This window comes from Podarcis raffonei, chromosome 7 (genome assembly GCF_027172205.1).
Source record: "Podarcis raffonei isolate rPodRaf1 chromosome 7, rPodRaf1.pri, whole genome shotgun sequence".
Lineage (NCBI taxonomy): Eukaryota > Metazoa > Chordata > Lepidosauria > Squamata > Lacertidae > Podarcis > Podarcis raffonei.
Window position 1 is genome coordinate 9,140,151 of NC_070608.1, and position 19,778 is coordinate 9,159,928.

The following is a 19,778-nucleotide window of genomic DNA, read 5'->3' on the forward strand; positions in this document are numbered from 1 at the left end:
CTCACAAGGCTGAGGGCTCACTTGGAGATGTGCAAAAGCCTGGTGGCATTTCTGCATGGGAGCATTGGGAAATGTTTTGTTCCTCAATTGGCGAAGCTGTGCTGGATCCATTTGTTCCCACTCCATCCATCCTGTATTGATTTCCTCCGGAACAGATGGCCCTCCTTGTTTTCCAAAGTGAAGTCAATGTAGCTGAGTGATAAAGCCAACATCGTGCCTGACTGAGAGCAATTTTTGAAATAATAATAATAAAGTAAAATCCAAGGCCATATTGTACCTTCTACAAAGAACGAATATTTCTTTTTAAACAAAAAACAAAAAAACCAAGCCTAAGACACTGCCATGCCGTTTTAGTTCCCACTCTCATTTTCTTCAGAATAAAATGCCTTTATTAGGGATGCTATCAAATTCCACCCTAGAAGCCGAATGCGGTGGAGTGGAAACATTTTTCAGAAACACACCAGGTTGGGGAGCCCTAATGTAGCATCACAGAGTGCTGCGACTAAGGAGTTTGGCCCAAATGCCCGTCTTCTCCATCATACCTGCAGACAACATACCTGGAGACAAAAGTCCAAGGGATTATGGGAGGCAGGGCCGGTCCACCTATGAGGTAATGTGAGATGGCTGCCTCAGGCAGTACACTCCACAGGAGCAGCAGATCCCAATGTAGATCTGTATATTTATTTATTTATTTTCCATTCCTGATGTAGAGATCTTCATTCACACCATCTTTCCTGGTGCAGTAATTTCCAAATGGAATTTTTGCTTCATATAACGAACATAGGGGGAACCATAGTCTTTCAAATTGCTTTTTTTTCTCTCTTCGTGCCACCTCTTAATTTCACTAACTCTGTAATTTAGTTGAATATTATAAGCCACTTTGTGAATGTTTCCGCTCCTTGGCTTTGAAAAGTGGTTGCCTGACGCCTTCGTTATATATTTTTAGGCATTCCTCTTCAACCAGGCCTTTGGCTGATTAATATTTGACAGCCTTTTAAATGTTTCTGTGGGAAGGGGGATTATTGTTTTGCTGTTTTGTTTTAATGATTTACTTGTTTTTATCCTGTGTTTTGTTCTGTGAACCACCCTGAGATCTTATGATGAAGGGTGGTATATAAATCATCATCACCACCACCATCATCGATATCAACAGAAGGAGGAGGAGAAGGAGGAGGAAGAAGAAGAAGAAGACGACATAAAATGTCTTGGCTCATCTCATAGTTGATCTTGTCACTAAATTGTACCTCCTGCGGAAGCTCCTTAAGGCTCTATCCAGCTTAGGTCCTCATCCCGCAAGGCTATACATTTCTGCTGCTAATGATCCAGCTCTGAGTACTACAGATGACTGGGTCCCCATGTGGTTTAAGCCACCACATGGGCACCTCTCCTGGTATGCCCCACAGAGGAACCTACGGTCTGCAAATAAAAACATCCTGAAGGTTCCAGGCCTCAGAGAGGTTAGGCTGGCCTCAACTAGAACCAGGGCTTTCTCGGCTGCGGCTCCAATCTGGTGGAACGCTCTGTCACAAGAGACTAGGGCCCTGCGGGACCTGACATCTTTCCGCAAGGCCTGCAAGACAGAGTTGTTCCACCAGGCCTTTGGTCAGGGCCCAGCCTGACTCCCTCCTCTGGCAACCTGCACAGAATTTTGCTTAACGGTTGCCATTAATTTGATTTTGATTAATTTTTATAATGAAATGTTCTTGGAATGTTGGATGATTTGATTGTTTGATTATTTGATTGTTGTTAGCCGCCCTGAGCCCGGCTTCGGCTGGGGAGGGTGGGATATAAATAAAATTTATTATTATTATTATTATTATTTTTTAAGCACCCACTGCATTCTAAGTGGCCACCCATTGTCACCAGAAAAAAAGCCTACAAACAAATAGGTGAGCTATCCAGTTACACATCTATCAAATAACATCCCACGGTTTAAGGCATGATGATAAGCCCTTTGAGCATCTAAACTATCTCAAATCTCCGAGTCTGCTGCCGCAATCCTTCTACTAGTTATCTAATCCTTTATTTGAGTCTCATTTGATGATTGACTTTTCTAACTACCCATCTCCTGGGTAGCTCATTTTGATGCCTGATCTCATTTTCATCTCCTTCACAGTGTGTGTTTGCATTGAGCTGCCCACAAGTGGAAATTTTAAAAAAAGAACAAAGTGTGGGGAATGAAGAGCTAAGCTACAGCTTTCGGTTGCCCCCATGGACAGTCCATGACAGGTGTGCTGGGTTGTTGCTTTTTAGATTCAGTCCCCATCATAGGTATTCCATTTCTCCCATGGTTGCAGAACACCTACAAATCATCATAATACATGACACATATTTGACAATACAACTTTGATGGCAGAAAGTGAGGAGGAATTAAAGAACCTCTTAATGAGGGTGAAAGAGGAGAGTGCAAAATATGGTCTGAAGCTGAACATCAAAATCATGGATCATGAACATCAAGATCATGGCCACTGGCCCCATCACCTCCTGACAAATAGAAGGGGAAGAAATGGAGGCAGTGAGAGATTTTACTTTCTCGGGCTCCATGATCACTGCAGATGGTGATAGCAGTCACAAAATTAAAACACACCTGCTTCTTGGGAGAAAAGTGATGACAAACCTAGACAGCATCTTAAAAAGCAGAGACATAACCTTGCCGACCAAGGTCCATATAAATAAAGCTATAGTTTTCCCAGTAGTGATGTATGTAAGTGAGAGCTGGACCATAAAGAAGACAGATTGACAAAGAATTGATGCTTTTGAATTATGGTGCTGGAGGAGACTCTTGAGAGTCCCATGGACTGCAAGAACATCAAACCTCTCCATTCTGAAGGAAATCAGCCCTGAGTGCTCACTGGAAGGACAGATCCTGAAGCTGAGGCTCCAATACTTTGTCCACCTCATGAGAAGAGAAGACTACCTGAAAAAGACCCTGATGTTGGGAAAGATGGAGGGCACAAGGAGAAGGGGATGACAGAGGACAAGATGGTTGGATAGTATTCTTGAAGCTACCAGCATGAGTTTGACCAAACTGTGGGAGGCAGTGGAAGACAGGAGTGCCTGGCGTGCTCTGGTCCATGGGGTCACGAAGAGGCGGACACGACTAAATGACTAAACAACAACACAGTCATGGAAGGGTATAGCAATACCTAAATTCAGGCTGTGTGATTGGTGGGCCATGTCTAACCTCTGGATTGCTTCTTTGACATGTTGTACTTCTCCAGACTCCGTATAAAAACGTGACGTCCATAAACTGACTGGGTTGAAGAATTCACACTGATTCTGTAGCCTAACCTACAGCTTCCCCAGACTGACCCTCATTCCCCTCTTTCAGGGTGTGAACGAGGATCTAAACACACAAACACATACACCATGTGCATGATAGATTCAGTAAGTAAATAAGCTTCTGTGATATGCTCCTCTCTCTCTCTCTCTCTCTCTCTCTCTCTCTCTCTCTCTCTCTCTCTCCCCTCTCTCCCTCTCCCTCTCCCTCTCCCTCTCCCCACCCAACTTCCCCCCTTTCCTTCCCAACTCTAGAAGTTGATTGGCTCCTACTGCTTTCTGCTTTACTTCCCTATCTGCCTAGCCACCTTTTTGTTCATCTTGAAGATTCTCCCGGAAACCAAGAAGAGGACCTTTGTGGATAGCAAGAGAATCATGTTGCTGCGGTCAGTCAAGAAGGTCGCAGCCGCGGTGGTTGATGTGACAATAACCTGCAACTTGATGCCATCTGCAATTCTTTTTTATCCCTACCAGTCTTTGTTGAGGAAGTGCTTCGATGCCGGTTGGAAACTACTAAAGAGTGAAGGTATTTATTTATCATTCAAACAGGTACTGTTTTCGCCAAAGGGCAATTTTACTGTCATTAAGGGGAGAATGTGGGACACGTGGGAGCCAGGAGGGTGGAGGGTCCCTTTCACAAACTTTTCCTTTAAATACATTATACCAAGTCAGACCATCAAGTTCAGTACTGTTTAACGGACAGCAACTTTCTGGGGTTTAAGGTAGGAGATATTCCCAGTGTTCCCTACCTAGAGATGCTGGGGATTGAACCATAGATCTTTTGCATGCTCATAAAGCAGTGCCCCATGATTCAAATGTAACAGTGATCTGTTTCCTTTCCCTCTGTGCTTCAAAGAGCATCAGGGATTGACCCACATTTAACTGGTGGACGTTTATACTGCCAGAACACGCATACAGAATAAACACACAACTCCCAGGTTTAGTGGTTTATTTTTTTCTTCAACGTTATTGTGTTGCTTAAAATTGTTCTATGCAGTTTTTTGTTTGTTTTTTAAGCCTGGAATCCAACTGCTGCATTCTTTTATTATCCTGTAGGTTTTATATAAAACTTCACTTTTTCTCTAAAATATTCAAGGCAGCATCCTGCAATGACGATCCGTGTTGGATACCAGTGATCAAATATGGAATGTTAGATACTGAATATGGGCAAAGATGAAAGTGTAAATATTAGATGTCAATTTGATTTTGTGGTTCGAGGACCCGATCCCCACTTTGTGGAATGAAGAGACACGGACACGGGATATAAGGTTAATGGGGAAGAAAAGGCCACAACTTTATTGATTAAAGCAACAGCAAGTGAAAAGGTATTGGCTTAGGCATTGGACCACGACAGATTGACTCCACCCATTCGGAGAGGGGGTGAGCCCAAAGGGGGTTTATTCATCAGAAGATGGAGCCTGTTCGTTCCGCTCACAACACCTCCCCTCTTGAAAGAGGAGAGGCTTTTCTGATTCCTTGGAATCAATGGCAGTGAATTCTTGGAGGATTTAAAGAGGCAGATTCTCTGCTCCTCTCTAGCCTACTTGCTGTTATCATCAGAAATATCTGATAGATTCCCCTTTTGTTTGAATGATTATGATTTCATTGTCTCCCTAAATTCTTTGTTAAAGATCACTTTTGGAGTTCTGCTCTCCTAGGAGAGAAAAAGAATGAGAGAGAAAGAAAGAGAGAAAGAGAGAGAGAGAGAATATTTTTAGCTTGCCATGATGATAAACATGGGGTTGGAGTCACAGGGTTGTAGCCTACCCTACTCAGAGCAGACCCATTAACATTAATGGAGATGCCTAATTTAGGTTAATTACTCTTCTTATTTGGCGATCACTCATAGCCGAGTAAGATTGTCTTCCATAAACACGGTTTTAACAATGAGTCCCTAAGTGACTGTGGAGGCCTATTCTGGATCCACGCATCCTACCACAGTGGCGACATTGGTTTCCAGGTAGGAGTTGATCACAGTGTGGATTTGCCAAGCGTGCCTTCCTCTTAGCACGTTTCTCCCTTGCGTCCTGAGTGTCTTCAAAGCCCATGACACCTTTAGCAAAGGCTGTTCTCCAATTGGAGCGCTCACAGGCAAGTGTTTCCCAATTGTTGATGTACGGACCCTCGTACCTACGGGACCGCCTCTCCTGGTATGCCCCACAGAGAAACTTACGGTCTTCAAATAAAAACATCTTGAAGTTCCCAGGCCACAGAGAAGTTAGGCTGGCCTCAACTAGAGCCAGGGCTTTTTCGGCTGTGGCTCCGACCTGGTGGAACACTCTGTCACAAGAGACTAGGGCCCTGCGGGACTTGACATCTTTCCGCAGGGCCTGCAAGACAGAGCTGTTCCACCAGGCCTTTGGCCAGGGCACAGCCTGACTCCCTCCCTCGGCAATCTTCGCAGAGCTCTGGCCCAATGGTGGCCAGTGGCTTGAATTTAATTAATTTTATAATGAATGATTTTAGAGTGTTGTTTGTGTTGTACTTTTGTATTGTTTTATTGTTGTTAGCCGCCCTGAGCCCGGCTTCGGCTGGGGAGGGCGGGATATAAATAAAATTTATTATTATTATTATTGTTTATACTACTTTTTTTAGATTTTCCTTGAGACAGTCTCTGAACCTCTCTTGTTGAACACCAGCATTACACTTTCCATTTTTAAGTTTGGAATAGAGTAGTTGCTTTGGAAGATGGTAATCAGGCATCCGTACACCATGACCAGTCCAACAAAGTTGATGCTGAAGAATCATTGCTTCAACACTGGTGATCTTTGCTTCTTCCAGTACACTGGCATTAGTTCACCTGTCTTGGGTTCAATTCAATATCATGCTCTTTCAAACATTTTCTCTGCACAAGCATTTCTATAGAACCAAGCCCCTGTGTGATCTCCTGGGGATTTCCCCTGACATACACCCCCAGACAATTGGGGGGGGGGAATGAGGGACATGCAGGGGAAGGAGAAGGGGGGAGCCCTGTTGCGGATGCAGAAATCCTTGCATAAGGCTTCCACTGATGTGGATGGTTAAGTGATTTGTGTCCCCTTCTGCATACTTTTGAGTAAAGCTCAGCTGAATTCCACCCACCAACTCCAGGGAAAGTGGTCAGTCATTACCTCTCAGTCTAATGCAGGCTTCCCCAACCTTGGCCCTCCAGATGTTTTTGGCCTACAACTCCCATGATCCCTAGCTTGCAGGACCAGTGGTCAGGGATGATGGGAATTGTAGTCTCAAAACATCTGGAGGGCCGAGGTTGAGGAAGCCTGGTCTAATGCTACCTCACTGGGTTGTGGTGAGGATAAAATAGGGAGAGGAGAACCACATAGGCCACCTTGAGTTCCCTGCAAGAAAGAAGGCATGAGGGTCCATGGGGGTCATTGACTATGCTGGCCAGAACTGATGTAAGTTGGGGTTCAGCACCATCAGGGGGTGGTGGGTTCCCCACCCAGTGCTGGATTTACGCATAAGCTAAACAAGCTGTAGTTCAGGGCCCCACTCTCTTGGGGGCCCCAAAAAAATTAAAGAAAAAAATCTGGATGTACATTTCCAAAATCTAAGATTAAAAAAAACAAATAAAAGCTACATTCAGCAACAGTGTTTTGTGTTTTGTAGGCTCCTATGATGTAAGTAATGGACCTGCTCCCTAAAATATCACTGGTTTGCTCATTTCTATATATACGGTGCCTACATTCTGCATGTGCAAATGGCTTTAGATACCTATTAGGTCCATAAATTACCATATAGCATTTTGAGCGTCTGTGCATGCGCAAGCGGCGGAACCCAGAAGTAATGCACTCCGTTACTTTCATGTTGCCGCGGAGCGCAACTCAAACGCGCTCATCCTGAAGCGCATTCAACCCGAGGTATGACTGTATCTGGATTCAATTTTTCCCTTTTTCTTGTACAGTGGTATCTCGGGTTAAGTACTTAATTCGTTCCGGAGGTCCGTACTTAACCTGAAACTGTTCTTAACCTGAAGCACCACTTTAGCTAATGGGGCCTCCTGCTGCCGCTGCACCGCCCTGCACGATTTCTGTTCTTATCCTGAAGCAAAGTTCTTAACCTGAGGTACTATTTCTGGGTTAGCGGAGTCTGTAACCTGAAGTGTATGTAACCTGAATCGTATGTAACCCGAGGTACCACTGTATTGTCTTACAGTGGTTACTTTCCTTCAAACCTCAGCATCCCCAAACCATCTACTGTTATAGGTTTGGGGAGGGACCCCACTAAACCCAATAAATTAAGAAATGGTAGGATTTTGATTGTTTGAAATGTGAAGGGGAAATACAAGCTGCTGAGGAATCCCTTGGCTAGCCTACGCAAAATGGCATGGGGAGCTAGGGCCGTTAAAAAACGATACAGAGTCACTGAGGGCCATTGCCAATGCACAAAACTGCCTTACCCCACCCCACCCTGAGACTGAAGTTTTGGAAGGTTGCCAAGGTAACTGGATGTGATGTCACAGGAGGAGTTTGGGGTCTTTGGCAGGAAGCTTGCAATAGCTGAGAAAAGGCCAGAACAGTCTTGGCTGGCTGGCTAAAGGCAGGCAGGGAGAGATCCCTTGAAGTCCAGTTCTGCACTGCTGTGTGGAACAAGCCCCTCTTTGAGATGACCGTGCTGTAAGATCTGGACTCCCTCCATCTGAACTCAGGTGTAAATATGGGAATAAATCATATTTGTTAAAGGTAAGGCAGCTTCCACCATGTTTTCCATTCTCCAAAGAAGTATAGACCCTGGTTGAGGGCCAAGACCACCGGTATCCCATGGACGGCTTGGGATTGGCGTGGCCTTAGCTTTCCTTCAAAAAAAAGGCGAGAAAGAAGTAGTTCTAAATAGGGGTCTGCCTGGCAAAATAATGTTTCAAGGAGTGGGAGAAAATGAGCAGTATGAGACGTGTCAGCTCGGCTGTGGCGCACACACACACACACACACAACCCTGAGTGTGACCTTAACTTTCAGACACTGGCTCTCATCAGCCAGGGCAGCCGGGGATGACAAGCAATCCTGTTTTGATGTATGCGCTGCACGCTTGGTGGTCTGGATACGGCCCATTTTACTTTGCAATGAAGCAAGTGGCCCTGAACATATACATGCTCATTTCTGGTAATTGCTTTTTTCTGTGCCTCATGACGCCGGAACGAGGTACTTGATTTGGGTGGTTTCCTTTCCTTTGTTTCCTGTTGAAATGTTTGTGGCGCCTACCTGGAAGGTCCTTTTACTATCTCTGTAAATCTTGGGGTGGCAGGAATCTTGTTTTGACTTAGGGCATGGGTAGGCAAACTAAGGCCTGGGGGCCGGATCCAGCCCAATAGCCTTCTAAATCTGGCCTGCGGACGGTCCGGGAATCTGCGTGTTTTTATGAGTAGAATGTGTCCTTTTATTTAAAATGCATCTCTGGGTTATTTGTGGGGCATAGGAATTAGCTCATTATTATTTTTTTCAAAATATAGTCTGCCCCCCCCCCACAAGGTCTGAGGGAAAGTGGACTGGCCCCCTGCTGAAAAAGTTTGCTGACTCCTGACTTAGGGCCCCTTCCCAGTTTTGGTAGAAGAAATCGATTATTTAATTGTTTGCGCATTGGGATAGGAACATAAGAAGAACCCTACTGGATCAGGCAGAAGACCCATCTAGTCTACAACCCTGTTCCCACCAGATGCGATGATGAAAGAGTGTTCTTGTTTATCTATGAGGCAACTTGCTAGGTGAAACCTTTAACGTTTCCTTCAGCGCCAGTCTTTAAGACATCACTTTGTAATTGATTAAGCTGTTGAAATGCCTTGATGAGCAAAAGTTAATGTGTTTGCGTTCTGAACTCAAACAATTTCACATGAATCAAACTCAAACGTCTGCATCATTAAGAATGAAATAAATGAAGCTTGGTGGAGCCATATTTTGTACAAATATTTAGATTGAGTTATAGCAGATCTAGCTATTTGTTAATGGGGATTAATCCTAGCATTCTGTAGTTTACACAACTGCAAAACTTCATCCACTGCACAACAGAGGTCTGTGCGGGTATTAGAAAGTCCAATTTGCCTCCAGATCTCCACTATAAACACTGAGAAATAAGGACACATGTCATCAGTTTATTTGATAATTTGCACACACACAAACACACAATGCTTAATCTCCAGTAGGAGTGTGTGTAATGGGACAGAGTTCTTCTTCTTTGGCGATCACTTGTAGCCGAGTAAGATTGTCTTCCATAAACACGGTTTTAACAATGAGTCCATAAGTGACTGTGGAGGCCAATTCTGGATCCACACGTCCTTCCACAGTGGGGACATTGGTTTCTGGGTGAGAGTTGATCACGGTGTGGATTTGCCAAGCGTGCCTTCCTCTTAGCATGTTTCTCCCTTGCGTCCTGAGTTTGAGCGTCTTCAAAGCCTATGACACTTTTGGTAAAGGCTGTTCTCCAACTGGAGCGCTCGCAGGCAAGTGTTTCCCAGTTGTCAGTGTTTTACTACATTTTTAAAGATTTGCCTTTAGACAGTCTTTAAACCTCTTTTGTTGATCACCAGCATTACACTTTCCATTTTTAGGTTCAGAATAGAGTAGTTGCCTTGGAAGACGATCATCAGGCATCCACACAACATGACCAGTCCAACAAAGTTGATGTTGGAAAAAGGGACACGGCAGGGGTGCCCAATCTCCCTGCTGCTTTTTATATTGGTCCTGGAGGTCCTGTTAAACATGATTAGAAGGGACCGGTTGGTTAAAGGGATACAGGTCGGAGCCAAACAATACAAACTGAGAGCATTCGCAGATGATTTAGTATTGATGTAACAGGAGCCAGAATCTAGTACCAAAAGGGTTTTAGAATTAATTCAAGAATTTGGTCAAGTGGCAGGTTTTAAATTGAACAAGTTAAAAACCAAGGTTTTAGAGAAAAATTTAGCACTGATTGAAAGAGATAGGTTTCAGAACGAGACAGGATTGACCGTGGTGAAGAAAGTGAAATACTTGGGGATTAATATGACAGCCAAAAATGGGAACTTATTTAAAGATAATTATGAAAAATGTTGGACGGAAGTGAAAAGAGATTTAGAAATCTGGTCAAATTTGAAGCTTTCATTGTTGGGCCGCATTGCTGTGATAAAAATGAATGTATTGCCGAGAATGTTGTTTTTATTTCAGACATTGCAAATAGTGGACAAGATGGACTGTTTTAAGAAGTGGCAGAGAGATATTTCTAGATTTGTCTGGCAGGGCAAGAAGCCCAGAATAAAATTTAAGATACTAACAGATGCAAAGGAAAGGGGTGGATTTGCCCTGCCAGACCTTAAACTTTACTATGAATCAGCAGCTTTTTGCTGGTTGAAAGAATGGCTACTTCTTGAAAACATAGACATTTTGGATTTAGAAGGTTTTAACAATGTATTTGGATGGCATGCATATTTGTGGTATGATAAGGTCAAAGCGCATAAAGCATTTAAAAACCATATTGTCAGGAAAGCATTGTTTAACGTTTGGATAAGATATAAGGATCTATTGGAAAACAAAACCCCAAGGTGGCTGTCGCCAATGGAAGCAAAAGCCCAGAAAAAGCTCAATATGGAGGCCAAATGGCCGAAATATTGGGAAATTTTGGAACAAGAGGGAGATGGACTGAAACTGCAGAGTTTTGAGAAATTAAAAAACAAAGTGCGAGATTGGCTTCATTACTATCAGATAATGGAGGTATACAATTTGGATAAGAAAATTGGCTTCCAGGTGGAAAAGTCAAAATTAGAAACAGAACTGTTAGAACCTAAAACTAAGAATCTGTCAAGAATGTATAACTTGCTGTTGAAATGGAATACTCAGGATGAAACGGTGAAATCTGTTATGATTAAATGGGCACAAGATGTTGGACATAATATTATGTTTGCTGACTGGGAACAGTTATGGACCACAGGTATGAAGTTTACGGCATGTAATGCCTTAAGAGAGAATATTATGAAAATGATATACAGGTGGTACATGACCCCAGTCAAGCTTGCAAAAATCTATCATTTGCCCGACAATAAATGTTGGAAATGCAAGGAAACTGAAGGTACATTCTTTCACCTTTGGTGAACGTGCCCTAGGATTAAGGCTTTCTGGGAAATGATATATAATGAATTGAAAAAGGTATTTAAATATACCTTCCTGAAGAAACCAGAGGCCTTTCTTCTGGGCATAGTCGGCCAATTGGTGCCAAAGAAGGATAGAACTTTTTTCATGTATGCTACAACAGAAGCAAGAATACTCATTGCAAAATATTGGAAGACACAAGATTTACCCACTCTGGAAGAATGGCAAATGAAGGTGATCGACTACATGGAATTGGCGGAAATGACTGGCAGAATCCGAGACCAGGGAGAAGAGTCGGTGAAAGAAGATTGGAAGAAATTTAAAGACTATTTACAGAAATATTGTAAAATTAATGAATGTTAGAAGGATGTTGGATAGAAAATAAGTGGTTTCCAGCTGTAATGCTTTAAGAGATATGAAAAAAAAGGTTTACAAATGGGTTAAAGTTTAATGGTAAGGATTTGCTGAACTAACAAACTGAACTGGAATACAAAAAAGGGAGGTATGAGGAGGTCTGGGGAAATAAGCGTAAGGAAGATACGTTATGAAAATTAATGTGTTTTTAACTGTTTTTATTTTGTATGTTTCTTTTTATTTTTCATCTTTTTTGTTATACTTTAAAAACTTTAATAAATATCTTTTAAAAAACAACAACAAAGTTGATGTTGAAGAATCATTGCTCCTCACCCAACACTGGTGTCATTGCTGCTTTCCATGACATGATTGGGGCAGGGCAGTAGTGAAGTTGGGGTTCTCTGGTTGCATCAGTGGGACCACCCCCACTAATCTAGTGCTCTTGCCTTTGCATTATGGTAGACCATGACTTCACCATCTCCCCCCCCCATCAGACTTTACATTGGAAGTGCCCAAGGTGAGCTCTCTCTGTCTCTCTCTTATCTCTCTTATTCTGCAAAGCAGTCCCAAAAGTAAAAATGCCAAGACATGCCCAGCTCCTACTTAAACAGTGCCCAAACCAAAGTGTGCCACCTTGACTTCTCTTATTCTGGGCACCTTTGCCTCTCAAAGTCTGTGCGAACTCCACTAGGCTTACTAGTAGTGATGGGTAGCCACTTTCACTCATGGGGGTCAGAACACTGGGGCTAATTCCCAGTGTGAGGGCACAGAGGGAAGCAGCATGCTCTAGGTCAGCATATTTTATGGTTCAAGTCCTGGACCATGGCAGGTAACATAGACCAATACATGTGGTCAGGTTCTGAAAGGCAGCAATGCAAGCAAAGGAAGTTGGGGTGGAATTTGGCATGGTTTGACAACTTGCTTAGACTGGGAACTGAACCCCCTAAGCAGCAATTATGTAAGACCAAGAGTGCCCCTATCAGCTCCCCAAATCACTTGAAGGGGACTGGGCTGACAAGCAACCTCAATCAATCAGGGATCACACAAGCACTGTAATGATCTCAAGCTGCCGATCAGGCGGTCATATCTGCCAAATCAGAGTAAGGGCAAGAAGTCTGCCTGTCACTCCAAATAGACTGCCTGGTGAACCCACATCCTCCATCAGATTTGAAGTCAGCTCAGAGTGAAGGCAGTGATTTCTTCTGATCTCATTCCGAATAGGCAAATGACTTTGTTCCATGTTGTGCCCCCTCTGTCAAAACAGCAATCAACCTGGGGGGTTGTATTTCATAAGGGGGAGGTTTTTCTTTTGCAAAATGCACCCTTCCATTTCAGTTAAAATCCAATTTATGCATGGTCTCATCTTCCAGTTGTGGAACTCCCTTCTCCTGCATATTTAGTATCGAAGCATTGGTACCTTTCGGAAGAATTGCATGGTTTTTCTGCCTTTGAAGTGGGGAGAGGATTTGGGGACTACATCAGGAAAAGGTGAATGAAGTTCGATTTGAAGGTATTTGATTCTGTTTTGCTAGTTTTGTTTGTTATTCTTTGCTTCCGTTACCTGCTACCTGTATGCTATAAATCCAAATAAAAATATTGGAGAAACGGAAAATGTGATGTCTTCTTGCGTGCTTCATTCAGGAGGAGAGCCACAGAGAGTGGTGGGTGAATCAATGATGGAAAATCCCTCAATTTCACGAAGCAATCTGTTTCCCTATAAAAACAAACCCTGGCAGTGAAGGAAATGTTAGTGACTGTAGGAAGTCACTGAAAATCTGTGCTGTGCCAGACACAGAATAGGAGATCTGATGCCAAAGACAAGATGTTCAGAAATGGACATGATGTGGGGAAATATGGTGTGTGTGTCAGCCCCATTCCACAAGCAAAACATCTCCTTCTTGAAACTTTCATTAATTTTTAAAAGAATTTTTCAGAACACTGAAGCAAACACCCAACTGTGTACAGTGGTGCCCCGCAAGACGAATGCCTCGCAAAACGAAAAACGCGCAAGACGAAAGGGTTTTTCGGTTTTTGCGTCGCTTCGCAAGACGATTTTCCCTATGGGCTTGCTTCGCAAGATGAAACGTCTTGCGAGTTCTTGCGAGTTTGTTTCCTTTTGCTTAAAGCCGCTAAGCTGCTAATAGCCGCTTAGCCGCTAAGCCATTAATAGCCGCTAAGCCGCTAAGCCGCTAATAGCCGCTAAGCCGCTAATAGCCGCTAAGCCGCTAATAGCCGTGCTTTGCAAGACGAAAAAACCGCAAGACGAAGAGACTCGCGGAACGGATTAATTTCATCTTGCGAGGCACCACTGTATCCCATTTCTCATATGAAGCTACAAAGGTAACTTTGCTTGGGAAGTAAGAGGGAGGTATGGGGAACAGGAAACTGTGGTCATATCATTGGTCCATCTAACTTAGTATTGTCTACTATACCCTGACGGACAGCACCTCTCCAGAATTTCAGGCACAGGACGTTTTCAACTGGAGATGCTGGGGATTGAACCTGAGACCTTCTACATGCAAAGCAGATGCCCTACCACTGAAATGTCGACATGCAGAAGGTCAGGAGGCCAGCTGGCAAGCCCCAGCTTGGCTGTTTCCATCCACCAGCCCGGTGCAAAGGCCATTACCTCTGCTCCGACGTAAATCAGCAACCCGGGCTTCACAGCCAGGGCACACTATCAGCAGATTGAACTGTGCACACAGAATAGGCATGAGGCTTGTGGAAGCATTATACAACTACATATTTATTAATCATAAATCAGGACAAAGAAACATGTCATCTCTCTCTCTCATTGTCTCAGAGAGAAAAGCTAAAAGCAAAAGCTATACACTAATGGAAGTTCCCAGCAAGCTGTGCTGGAATGTAAACAGACATGTGACACATAACAATCCCATGACTGTCCTTAAGGTGGAATGGAATTCTCAAAATGAAACACTGGAGAATTGCTGCCAGTCTGCACAGACAATGCTGGGCCAGGCAGACAAAAGATTAATAGGTTAAATCTGTAATGATACACTGGGCAAGGGATTTGGGGTACAATATTCAGCTTTCAGATTGGGAAAGGTTATGGAAAACAGCACGTTGTACGCTGAAAGAAAATTATATGAAAATGATGTACCAGTGATATTTGACTCCTAGTAAGCTAGCAAAAGGGACCGGGTGGCACTGTGGTCTAAACCACAGAGCCTAGGGCTTGCCAATCAGAAGGTCAGCGGTTCGAATCCCCGTGACAGGGTGAGCTCCCATTGCTCGGTCCCAGCTCCTGCCAACCTAGCAGTTCAAAAGCACACCAAAGTGCAAGTAGATAAATGGGTACCGCTCCAGCAGGAAGGTAAACGGCGTTTCCATGCGCTGCTCTGGTTCGCCAGAAGCGGCTTAGTCATGCTGGCCACATGACCCGGAAGCTGTCTGCTGGCAAACGCCAGCTCCCTCGGCCTATAGAGCGAGATGAGCGCACAACCCCAGAGTTGTCCGCGTCTGGACCTAATGGTCAGGGGTACCTTTACCTTTACCTTTAATCTAGCAAAAATGTATAAAACAAGTACAGATACCTGCTGGAAATGTAAAGGAAAAGAAGGTACCTTTTATCATAAGTGGTGCTCATGTAAGGCAATAAAAGCTTTCTGGGAAATGATATATAATGAACTGGAAAATATTTTTAAAATAAATTTTGTAAAAACAGCACCAGAAGCTTTTTTTATTAGGAATTGTAGGTACTGAAACACATCATTTTACTTCAACTCGCTTGTGGAAACAACTCAGAGGCCATGAAAGAAGGAAAACATCAGGAAGATTTAAAGGAACTATTAGAAATGACTATCAAAAGCAGCAGAGATATGAGATGATCGGAGCCCCCCCGAACTTGAAGCATGGGAAGTACCAACAAAAAAATTATAATTTGGCAGAATATTTGGATTATTTGATATGTACATGTATAGTTTTGAATATTTAATGTGATTTGATTGGATTGTTAAAATGGAAAATTAATAAAAATGATTTTTTAAAAAAAAGAAAAAAAGAAATTGTAGGTACCAACATCCCATAGGAGCAGAAAAGACTTATTCTGTATGTGACAACAGCAGCACGGATGCTACTAGCCCAGAGATGGAAAGAAGAAAGACTCCCTACCAGAGAGGAATGGCAAACCAAGCTGTTAGGTTATGCCAAAATGGCAAAACTGACTGGAAAGCTCAGGAACCAAGAAGACAAAAACTTCAGGAAAGAATGGGGGAGGGATATAATTTGTTTATGAGGCCACTGTAAGCAGATGAAAACATTAGCAGGATTTTAATTTCACTTGTAATGTAACAAACACTATGGACAATATGGACAGATACAAAATATAGATTATGAAATCATATGCAGTTGAAAATGTTGACAGTAGGACCCATGAAGGGGATGGTGGAAAGTCTGGAGAAACAGAGAAATCTCTTTATACGGATATGCATTTGGTATTGTTATAAATTTATATTTGTAAAATAAATAAATAAAAAGATTATTATTATTTTTAAAAAAGATAATGCTAGGCCAGATCAAACAATGTTCTGACTCAGTATAAGGCAGCTCCCTATGTTCCTATGGGGCCTTCTTTTCTTTGGGGCCAAATGATATTTGCTTCCTTGTTTAGATTTATATTTGCTTTAAATGTCATGCATGCTCACTTCCCCTTTTCCAGACTCGATGGGAATAGCTATCCCTACTGCTGCAGGTTCACAGCCCAGTCGTCTGTTTCAAGATCTTCTACAAAGCCATCTAATACAAATATTTGACTTCTTTTTCCTCTCTCCAACTCAGGTGGGGCTTATCACCCACAAGCATAAAATTTCATTTGGTGGCTGGAGCATTCTGGCTGAAGAGCAATCCTATCTATCCTTCTGTCTGTCTACCTAACTATCATCTGCTTCTCCTCCTTCTTGGTATATGTTTAATTTTACACTTTTGTTCATCACCTAACCTAATGCTTCTATGATCCATCCAGAATCCAATAGGCAGTCTTGAGTTTGATGTAGGCAAACCAAGGTAATCTCCTTTGTTTTAAACAAGACACCTCTCAGCATGAGTTCCTATCTCAGCTTCCTATTAATTATTTTCATCATAATTATTTGTTGCAGTAATATATATATATATACCTCCAGTTCAAGAGAGTGGGTGGCCACATGCAACTCTTTGCTGCCTTCCTTCTGAAATCTGTATTTATCAAACTAGGTTACCCTGCACTTAAGTGGTGATTTATTTAACAAAGAACTCAGAGGGGTGCCTTGAAGCAGAGAAGGGGGAAACTGGCAGAGTGACCACCATCAGTCTGATGAGAAAAAGCATAACAAAGAAATGGAAACATCAAAAAATGGTAGGGAAGTTAGATCAACCTTCTGGAAAATTGTGGGTGTCAGCTGATCCATTCTGAGCCTGACAGGTGTTCAATATCTTGATTTACTTAGAAGGGAAGCTTTTTGCACACTCTTCAAGCTGGCTCTCAAATTTCTCTTGTAATCTAAAGACATGTATCCATTCTTTCACAAGTTGCACAGTGACCAGCCATTGAAAAAGGCACAGATTAGCCTGGGAAGTTGAGGAAATGAGACTTCAGGTGGCAAGGCTGAGAACCACCCACTGGCCTAGACAACTTATTTCTCTGTCACTATAACAACCTCCAGCAGAGTTCTTCTGAGCAATGAAAGGGTTTGTGGGATCTGCCCAGGGAGAGGCGTTGATGTGATGCTTCCCTAGGTAACCTCCTGTGCAAAGTTTGCTAGGCACTTTGTTATATCATGCAAAATCCTTCAGAATTAGATGTTACAGTTCTCACAGTTTCAGTGGAGATATCCAGAGAACCACCAGGAGCACGACTGTTGAATCAGTTTCAGCTATTGTGACCTGATGGCATGGGCAAGTTGCTTGAAGGGATCCAACCCACAACAAGTCTCTTCAACTCTTGCCTAAGTCTTGGCTAACTCTTGGCTAAGGGCAGCAAGCTGAGGGAGACTGACTGCATCTAGGAAATGATTTATGCCTCGTTGCAGGAGAGGGAGGCAGCAGCATCGTTGAAGAAGATTGTGATTCATCCCCTCCTTAAGGAGACATCCTTGAGCTCAGAAACACTACACCTAAGTTGCCAATATTCCCCTCTTTGGCAAGATGCTTGAGAAGCTGGCAGTGGGACTGCTTTAAATGTGCTTGGAATAAGCTGATTGGCTAGACCTATTTCTATCTACCTTCAGGCCTGGTTTTGAGACTCAAATTGCTGGCACTGTGGTCTAAACCACAGTGGGCTTGCTGATCAGAAGGTTGGAAGTTTGAATCCCCACAACGGGGTGAGCTCCCATTGCTCTGTCCCAGCTTCTGCCAACCTAGCAGTTTGAAAGTATGCCTGTGCAAGTAGATAAATAGGCATGCTGTTGCAGGAAGGTAAACGGCATTTCCGTGCATTCTGGTTTCCGTCACGGTGTTTCCCTTGTGTCAGATGCAGTCTAGTCCTGCTGGCCACATGACCCGGAAAGCTGTCTGTGGACAAACGCTGGCTCCCTCGTCCTGAAAGCAAGATAAGCACCACACCCCATAGTTGCCTTTGACTGGACTTAACCATCCAAGAGTCCTTTACCTTTATTTTGTCAGCCAGGTCATAGTATCATAAAACCATTGAGTTGGAAGGGACCATTCCACCGTTAGTTGCAACCATGGAACTGTTGGATGTCACACGTCTGTTTACATATCAGCAAAGCTTGCTGGGAACTTCTGTTGTGTGCATAGCTTTTGCTTTTCCTGTTCTCTCTGAGAAGACAAAGAGAGAGGCGACATGTTTCTTTGTCCTGATTTACGATTAATAAATCCGTAATTGTAGTATGCTTCCACAAGCCTCATGCCTATTCTGTGTGCGCAGTTCGCTCTGCTGACATAGTGTGCCCTGGTTTTGAAGCCTGGGTCGCTGATTTACATCAGAGCAGAGGCTGATGGGTCTTCACAGGGACGGCTGGAAGGAGATGACCCAGCTGGGGCTAGCCAGCTAGCCTTGCAACCTTCTGCATGCCGACAATCCAACCCCTGAAATGTAGGAATATGCAGCTGTCCCATATGGAGATTGAACCTGTAACCCTTGCATTATCAGCACCATGCTCTAACCAGTGACCTTTGTTGGGAGAGAGTGTCACCCTATTAATTCCCCTAGATTCACCAGGCTTTTAGTGGCTCATAGGTTCAATCATTTTCATTGTGTTATTAATTTTATTTATGTAATTTATGAGATTTTATTTTATTCATTATGTGGTATGTTTCATATTTCTTTTTTTTGGGGGGGGGGGTAAACCACCCTGTGCCCATTTTTAGTCTCTTAATAAAATAAAAAGAAACTCAAATATGGAGATGCATCCAACATAGCCAACAAACTTCCATCCAGTTCCATAATGATACTTTGGTAGTAGAAGCTCTAGGCATAGAAGAAAACATAATCGCAGCAGCCACATACAAAACGACCTCGTTCACGGCAAATCATGTCAGTGATGGCGTTTCAAACACACGTTGATGTGCTGCATCCTTAGAGCTACCAGGTATGAAAGTGAGCCATCCAAGAGTGGCGAGCTGGATGCAGCCAGCAACGGAACATATGCCCACGCTGCCCAGGGTGGACACGCTCCCGAGGGGGGAGTGGTGTGCTCCCGAGGTGGGATTGACGCGTGTTAGAATATTCCGTTCCACCTTAAATGGAACAGGCATGATTGTTGTGTGTCACATGCCTGTTTACACTCCAGCCCAGCCCAGGCTGCTGGGAACTTCCGTTTGTGTGTAGCTTTTGCCTGTGCCTTCTTGCTTGGACACAAAAGGGGGAAGACATGTTTTTTCCTTTGTCCTGATGTATGCTGAATAAACTGCTTGTACATGCGCTTTACATATGCCTCTATCTGCCCTTCCGTTGTGAAGAGTTTGTTTACTCTGCTGGCTGGCTTGCTCAGCTTCTGAAAATTTTGATGCAGAACCAAGGACTGGAGTTTGACCAGCAACCGGCCGGTGGGCTGGAGCCACCTGAGGGCCTGCCAATTGCCCCTGTTCCCTTGGACGCACCCCAACAACATGGAGGGTGCCTTCCCAGGTGCGGGATAGCC